Source organism: Drosophila hydei, unplaced genomic scaffold (assembly GCF_003285905.1).
Source record: "Drosophila hydei strain 15085-1641.00,03,60 unplaced genomic scaffold, DhydRS2 tig00000172-arrow-pilon, whole genome shotgun sequence".
In the NCBI taxonomy this organism is placed as follows: domain Eukaryota; kingdom Metazoa; phylum Arthropoda; class Insecta; order Diptera; family Drosophilidae; genus Drosophila; species Drosophila hydei.
The window spans coordinates 44,445-51,827 of NW_022045682.1; the positions used below are offsets into that span (position 1 = coordinate 44,445).

General features: G+C 38.1%; 1 long non-coding RNA gene across 1 annotated transcript; it reads right to left on the reverse strand.

Moving 5' to 3' along the window:
- Positions 1 to 4,269: 4,269 nt before the first annotated feature.
- Positions 4,270 to 6,886, reverse strand: LOC115482950. Its single transcript, XR_003944175.1, has 3 exons — positions 6,615 to 6,886; positions 4,643 to 4,835; positions 4,270 to 4,526 (listed from the first exon to the last, which is right to left on the reverse strand). It is a non-coding gene; the product is annotated as an uncharacterized LOC115482950 (long non-coding RNA).
- Between the last annotated feature and the right edge of the window lie 497 nt (positions 6,887 to 7,383).

Genomic DNA, 7,383 nt, shown 5'->3' on the forward strand with positions numbered 1-7,383 from the left:
AATGTGGGGCTCTACAGCCCTCATGGCCTGCGAGTATGTGTACATGGGGCAAATTATTGCTCACAGTTTGTCATAATTTGTCGACGACCACATCAGCAGACAAGAAAAGGCAGAGAAATGCTGAGCAGCAAGGCAGCTGCGACGAATTCGTGACGACTATATATTTTCACTGCACATAAAAACGGATTAAGTGGCAATTAATTTGTAATGTAAATTGTTTACGAATATATTAAAGTTGTCGCAATTTTTGACGTGAAAGCTTAATATAAATATACAGAATTATTAAAAAATTATATAAGTAAAAAAACACAGGCCGATAGAAGTAATGCTAACAGAACCTGTATGTACTAAATAAGATTTTTATTCTTCATTATGCTTCTTTCATAAATTTATTGCGGCCTGTCAATCTATGGAATTTTAGCTAAATGAATTTACAATCTTGCTGACAAAAAGAGAACACTTCTGTTCCGTATATAAATATAATATATATATTATATATATTTATGAATATAACTCACTCCATCTTATCCTCAACACCCACGAACCAAAACCAAAACGGTCTGCCTGACACTCGAGCTCCTAATGTGGTGGTCGAAGAATGTTGAAGCTTGTAGGAAATGGGAATGCGTGCAATGTACTTTATGTCTTTAAAAACCTGCCAGCTGCCAGTGAAAGTGAAAACTTATCGCCCAAGTAGAGCCATTTTGCCAGAAACGCATGCAAATTAAAACAAACTATCATGTGGCTCGTTTTTTTCTTCTTCTCCTTATTTTTATTTAAAGGAGTCATATAAAATCTTTGAGAATAAAATGTAAACAATTGCCGTTTTTAGTTTCTGATCGTCAGATACCAATTGATTTTGACCAATCTTGATATTTAGCTAGGTGTAATTCTTACTTTATTGCCCCACTTTACTTAAACTCAAGGCGCGAAAGAGCGGAAGCTTACGCTAATAGGAATAGCTGGAACGGTGTCTGTAGTAGAACGGCGGAAGTAGTAGAATACAGTGTTTGAGGAAAGATTTTATTTGCACAGCAGTAGACATAAGGAATTGCTTTCGTTTATTATTGAAGGTTGTTTTATGTTTAGCGATTATAGGGAAATCTAAATACACATATTGACTATATGAATATATAAAAAATAACAGATGTTCTAATGCAAGAGATTGGCGTCAATAGCAAAAAACAAAGCTGGTATATATCGATTTATTTTCTATAGTATCTTCAAATTTTTTTATATTTCAACAGATGTTCTAACACAAGAGATTGGCTGGAATGCTTGGGAACATCTTTATTTTATTATGTCAAATCCATATATTGATATATTTTCTATGTCTATATCTATTATTTTTTTTTTCTATTTTAATTTATTTTTCTTTAATTATGTAAGATGTTCAAATATATATAATCCAGGTGTAACCTATAGTATGATGATTAATCCACTGCTGGAGCATCGTTTTGGTGAGCGACCGCTCTGAAAACACCTGACAAGTCTAACCGCATACGCCAATTAGTTGAGGCAAGAGGACGCTGCATGCCAAACGGTATATTAACAGGGGTAGCTGTTATGTACCTTTCGATTGACACGATCTGAAGGGGACATAGGCCAGCTGAGCACATCGTTCAGTGTTCAGGCAACAAAAAGCCTAGCAGCCCGGTGGACATACATATAAAGGCTAAGGTACAGATGTGTGAGTCCTTCATCGTCCACAACGCAAATTAAGAATTAAAACCAGTTGTAGCCCCGACGACAAGTGGCTAAGGACAGGCCAATGGGTCGCCATACACGTTTTGTGGTATTTGTCAACAAGTGACGCATCTGGTTCAGGCTTGCATTCCGCCAGGTAGGTGCTGGTTGCTTAACTTTATATTCTGCCGTCTGCAACAGAAGTAACCTCTCATTCGGCGCCAAATTTGGTCGAAATACGTAATGTATCCTGGTTGCAAGTTTGACCTTTCAGTCCGTTCCGAATCTCTATTACTGAGATTCCCTGCTGTGCGTATGGCGCCAGTTAAAACTCCTGTAATACTTCTGTGTATAATCACTGTCAAGCTATTCAGCGAACTACAATTAAACAAATGCCATTTTATGACAAGGACAACGAATGAACAGCACAGTCAAAACAAGGAAGTGAAGGAATGAACCAACAGGTATCACAAACGTCTACACATCAGGTAAATTTGTCCAGTCATGCTGTTGATGATACTAGATACTAGACTTGGTGGCCGCATCGGACATACATGTGAAATTATTTTTGTGATTCATGACTGAACTTGTTCAGTAGCAGCAGCCGCCCAAAGCGATCTCGTTTTTCGTATTAAAGATTCGCTGCTGTATTACTTGTGCAATTTAAATCTGACCGAAGGCACACAGTAGTCGATAAGAAAGGATGGAGGTTAGTCGGCAGGTTGTTTATGAAAAGTGCACACTTTGTGTGCATTCGCTTAATTTTCTCGTCTCTGCTAATAAGTTTGAAGATGTTCTTCATCCAAAAAGCGTGGGAAATAACTACCTTTGGGTCTTGTGAAAAAAATATGTTTACTCCAGCACATTGCGTGCCAAGTAAGCATCTACGAGGCGAGCTTGTGCTATATCTACCTATCGATTGCAAGTTTTTGGACATTAATAGCGTAAATTTTGGTATCTAATTGTGTACCGGGCCGTTTGCATGCGTTTGATTGGTGCTCTTGTTCTCAAAGTTGGCTTGAGGCTGTCACGCTGTTCAGAGCTTCTGCTTATCCCTAATTTACGTATACGCACATAAGTTGCCAGTCTGTCTGATATATTTAATTATTGGATTGAGGCATTCTCTATATGTACATGTGTCAGATATGGGCTGTTAGGACTCACATTGCAACTGAATCTTAAAAGCATTGTGCTGCATGCCGTTACAAACTTACTGGCCATGAGGTCGGGAACCCAAGTCAATGGCTTAACACATGGAACCGAGCTATCTCCCAAGCAGACGAAAAGACACATATTTCCCAATAATATTCTCACACAATCAGGTCATAAACAAAGGAAAACTGTAAGGCGTCGATGCTACTACTGGCTTGAGAGCGCTGGAAAATGCACACATTTTGCATGCCGAAAGGTCGTAGGTATGTCGACTCTCTTTTTTGGTTGTGGTCACCATATGTGCCATTCGCTGACTGCCGACTGTGCGATTTCCATGAAAAATCGCAAAAGTCAAGCTGACGCCGACTGAAGGTCTCAATGCGCGTGGACATGTGTTGTTTGTCGCTCTCGTCCACGCACACATACCTTCTCCCATGGACAGACACATGTATACGGGCTTGACGCTGGTTACACAGACAAACACGCACACACACACATTTCAGTATATATTATTATATTGTCGCCATCCTGTCTCTATGTGAAATGCTTCCCATCTGCTTAACGTTCTTATGCTTTAATTCAAGTGTGCATTTTTGTCGTCTATATAAAATATATATTTTTATCTTATTTGTGATTAAGATAGTTACCAAAAATAACATATAATTGTTAACCAACTATTATTATCAATCTTTGATCCGAGTCGAACATGTATCTTAATTGTAGGAGCGACTTAAGCGCCAGCCGCCTTCATACATGTTGCACTAGGTTGCTACAACTATAGTATGAAATGTTGTTGCTACAACAGCTTGTTGCAGCGGGATGACTGTGGTAGGAAAATCAACTTGATATTTTATGAAGCTATCGCTGCACGACTGGTTTGTTTGATCGGCTACTACAGCTTGAAATGATATACTGATTTTACAGCTACAAAATGTATTAAGGTTTGTTTTATAATTTAAAAATTTTTTTTTTGGGTTTTACTATTAATATTATTTTTTTTTATATTTAATTGCTCTTTAAATTTGTATTAATTAATTAATATAAAGCATTTCATTGTTAAAATAGCTACATTGACTTATTTAAGCTTACTGTTAGAGTGTGTTTTCGATGATAAAGATAATATATAATATAATATAAAAAGGTATATATATAATATGTATATATATATATGTATATATATATATGTGTATATATATATGTATATATATATATATTTATTAAAGGGCATGCATGTTTTTGATGCCATGACACGTGAGCTGCCTATTGCACAGTTTTTTGTCGCATAGACCGCCCTTTTGTGACGTCACACGCACAAACATGTGCACATTATGATAACGGTAAGTTTTTCCAAACGTGCATGGGTTGTTGACGTTCAAATACTTACCTGGCGTTCCTCAATACTTTTTATTACTAAGTCCATGTGTGTTCTGTTTAATATGAAGTATGATTTTTATTTAAGGCTGGATACATTTGTGTTTTCTTTTCTGTTACAATAAAGCTTAGATAAGCCTGATTTATATACATCAATGACATAGAAAATGCTGACCAGCTTATTTTGGTGGTACAATTAGGAGAAAATATTGAAATTGTTGTAGCTGAAATAGGTAGATATGGACGAATATCAGTTAGGGTCCGATTTATCAGTATCAGTAACAGTAACATGCTCCAATGAGGTCCCAAACGTAAAGCTATAAACATTTCAGAAAAAGGTGCGGAAACAAAGTCATTAGAAGTGCACAATTTAGAAAAGCGAAAAGAAAACAAGTGCAAATTAATTATGGAAATTCTAAGAAGTCACTTTTACCTGAGCTCTCCAAGTTCCAGGTTGCATGACCGGGTAAAACCCGGAAAATATCAATTGGTCGGTCCGCTACACTTGAAAACAGTCGTCAGTAATTATATTGGGCAGACTAAAAGCAATTAGCGTTTGAGACTTGGCCGAAACAATAAAGTAACGATTGTGTCTGGCACAGGTTTGCCCCGACACAGGTAGTGAACTGTTAATGGATTAGATGCAATGCTTTTAATAAGAATAAATATTTAAATACATTCAATAATATGCGCAACACTAAAAAATAAGAACATAATCAGTTTTGCAGTGCCAGATTCATGCCGGGGCTATTACATTATGCTTTGGTAATTCTAGCTGGGTTAAAAATGTGTTTTCCAAAAAAATCCGATTAAGTTACGTCTAAACATACATACACAGCGCTGTGAACACATGTACACTATATCCTTGAACTTGGAGCTTGATAAAAGAAATAAGTTGAAAAGCTATGCCGTGTCCTCAGCTTTGACGACTGTGCGGGTTGTGTCTGCTGCGGCGTCTGGTCAATGCAACAGGTAAACAGGTAAACAGGTTAGGCGGCAGTCATATCGTGCGCACCTCCACAGAGAGCTGTAAGCATTGAGCAAGGCAAGAGTACAGTTCGAGAATGGTCGACTATCAGCTGCCCTATAGTTGTGCGCGAAAGCAAGTTAAGCACATGGAAATATAAAGTGTTTTATATTCGCATGGGTTAATAAGATGAAAGTCTTATTTAAATATGCCTTCAATTCGCACATTTGCTCAGAGGCGAGCATGGCTAAGAAGAGGAAGCGTGAAGGAGTCCTGACGATACTTGCAGCTTATTTGAGAAGGTTTTTTTTACTGCTGCTGCCATAGCTTGGGCTCCTTAAGAATGCATGATCAGGCGAAACATAAACCTTTTCCTAGAATTATTTCTCTTCTGCCATTAACTGGTTTCTGGCCACAGAAAAAACGGACATGAAGCGGGCAAAGAATCTTTGTTTAAAACAAATACAGATGAAAGTATCTTAACATAAAGGAGTTTGGCTATCTGCCAATGCACATCTATCATGTTCTTCCACTCTACATGAATTCAACAGCATTTTTCACAGCTGATTAGCCAAAGAAAGTAACAGAACAAGCAGTAAGTTGTTGGTGATGTTCCATAAGTAAGTCACACCAAAGTAATGTTTGATCTACTAAGTTCAATAAGGACCTATCACATTTTAACATGAAGAGTCTAGGCCTATGACGCCTATACCCACCGCATAGTTCTCAGCTGCATAATGCTCTGCTCTCAGTAAATCGCATGACGCGTTTGCCACCAACTGCGAGTTTGAATTACTGGATAATAGAAGAACTGAAACAGTTTTCCGGACGCACTGGGAGTGACAGCACGAACCTCACACTTAATGCCTCTGACTCAAATAGCTGCCGCGTGGGCAGTCCGTGGGGCCCAGTTCCACACTCCATACAGTTTTGCCTCCTCATTGCGAACGCTATAGGCAATCATAGAGTTGGGCGCACAGACTTGGCGACTGTGACTGGCTGTGTGCGGAGCAGCCTCAAGTTCGCGAGGCGACCAAACGCAAACGCAACCGCTTTTACATGCAAGTTGATAAAAATTAAGAGTCGAGCCGACATTGCCTCTCCCTTTCCTAAGATTTATGTAAACAGCACACAGTGGCTCTCCAAGCTGCTGTTGCTGATACGGACGCTGTCTGCCTCTGTTGCAAATGTTGCAAAACTGTTGTAAAGAAGTGGGAAAATGACCAATTGTGTGGAATTTTACATGGCGGTGTTAAAACTGACTCACTATTCAAGAAGCAGTATCCATAGTTGCAGCGTTCGCTCTACTGACTCATTATAATTCACTTCACATTAAGCACACAATTTGGGGTTGGACTAAGTCTGTGCAGCTTATGCCGCAGAAATCCGCACAATTCAATCTGTTTAAAGAATACCGCCTATTGCACACAGAACTCACATGCGTAGTATCACCAGATACGATGACGATGGCATCCCGACGACGACGACTACCGGCAGATAAGTCGCGTCAGTAACAACTCGTTTGCATATGGCATCATCATCAGCAGCCACAAAACAAAGTGAGCCTAGAGGCCAGACGTTTTGCCAGCTGTGCCTTAATATGAATGTATGTCTGAAAGTCTCAATGGCGAAGTCCCTTCGTTACAAGCATATAGAGCTGCAGATGCTGCAATTCAAAAGTCAGTTGAAAATATGACACAAATGGCGCCGCCAGCAGCAACAGCCGACAAGCATGCATGTCGTATTTTGCTCCACATCTACGAAAAAAAAATATATATATATATGTATATATATATATCGCCGGCTACATACATATATTTATACATTTGGAAAAAGGTTAATTATTAATATTGTATTTTGCATTTATATTTTTATATTAAATTACCAATTTAGTTTTCAACTTTGTTAAAAGATTAGTTTGATCTGCAAATAAATTAACTGTATCAATATTCAGTAACAACTTGTTCGTATTGTAATGGCGAAAATATTGTTGTTAGAAATTCTTAATTAAATATTTTATTCTTTATACCAGATTGAAGAGATGTAAATATACTAACCTACATATACGAGTAAGAAAGCATTTAACTAAAAAGCTTGCCTCGTGTTTCATTCATAAAAAAATAACGTTAGACCGTTGCGTCGAGCATGTTTGACGGCTGAGCTGCAATGTGGAAAATTATATTCTGAATTCCCACATATAATTAGAG